We start from the raw sequence: 1,414 nt of genomic DNA on the forward strand, positions 1-1,414 counted from the left end.
TCAAATTCCTCCAATTAATGTATCTCATACATCATGTCAACTATATCATATATAATTGAACCATTTTAATCATATCATATATAATCAAACTCCCTCTTGTCAATTTGAACACTTCAAACTGACCCAAAAACTGATTATCAACTTAAATCCATTAAACTACCAAGGGGACCTTATGGACCTGTAGCTTGAAGCTCCAACGGTACGTGAATAGCTGACTAAACTCTTTAGTCACAAGATCCATCGTCCGTTAGCTGTCGGGCACTCTACTAAAGACCGACGGTTGCACTCTTCTCACTACAGATATATTTCTGTGTCCATCGGATATAACTAGTCAATAGTATGATAACCCTTCACAGATCGCTCCTAAGTACAGCTGGGCCAATTTACTGTTTTGTCCCTGTAGTTACATCTAACTCCTTAAGTACCACTGATCCCTCTAACAAACAATACATCATAGTCCTACCATGAATGAACACCTCTCGGGCCATGAGAAGGTGTATAACGCCACATCGTTCAAGCCCCAAAATCAGCCCTTAAGGGAGTAATCTATCTACTTACCCTGCTTCAAGGAAGGATTGAATTTCATCTTGTGTAGCTGAGTTCCCAGCTCCCCAATCAGACGAAAACTAAAAGTGGTATGTCTGAGTCGGCAATCTGGCCACTTGCACCCATGCAAATTAAAGAACTGCCCTCAAAGGCAAGAGTTCCCAACTCACTCAAGATTAAGGTCATGTTACCTATGGTTATCCTAGTTAAATGAAGTCTCTGTCATGAACTACGTTATTTAACGAGACTAAACACTTCGTGGTCTGGTCTTATACAAACTTCTTTGTATAGGACACCTCCGCTCGTATGTCTCCACATGATTATCAGAATCAGACTATTTATAGCACGTCACAACACATGTAACTATCTACAAAGCAAGCTGCATTCGTAGTGTCACCAGGATAAGGTTTCCCTCCTATATTCATATACTACAGACCATTTTGGTTATCATTTAAGGCATGATCCACTTGTATGTCTCCACATACATACTTAAGTTACAACGACAACTAAGGATCTTAGTTTATTGATTTGTGGTAAATGCAAATAAAATATCTCATATTCCATAGACAACAGTGAAGAAAATATCTCATATTATTACATCACAAGCTTTTGTTCATACAGGCGTTTACAAACTACAGGACCTTACGAGAGTTTAGGGCATCAACACCAACATATGCATCATCTTTATATTATAAAAGTTATAGTATAAGGGTGTACGAGAGCATGTATGCTTGGTTCATTGCTTTGTTATATAAGAGTTATATACCAGTAGTAATGGAACAATGCATGAAGCATGACACTTAGGCTTATTTATAAGAGTTATGAATGCTTTGTATGTGTTGCTTAGCATTGTGGGTGGTTTTATCTT

The sequence above is a fragment of the Benincasa hispida genome, chromosome 10, assembly GCF_009727055.1.
Source record: "Benincasa hispida cultivar B227 chromosome 10, ASM972705v1, whole genome shotgun sequence".
NCBI classification, from domain to species: domain Eukaryota; kingdom Viridiplantae; phylum Streptophyta; class Magnoliopsida; order Cucurbitales; family Cucurbitaceae; genus Benincasa; species Benincasa hispida.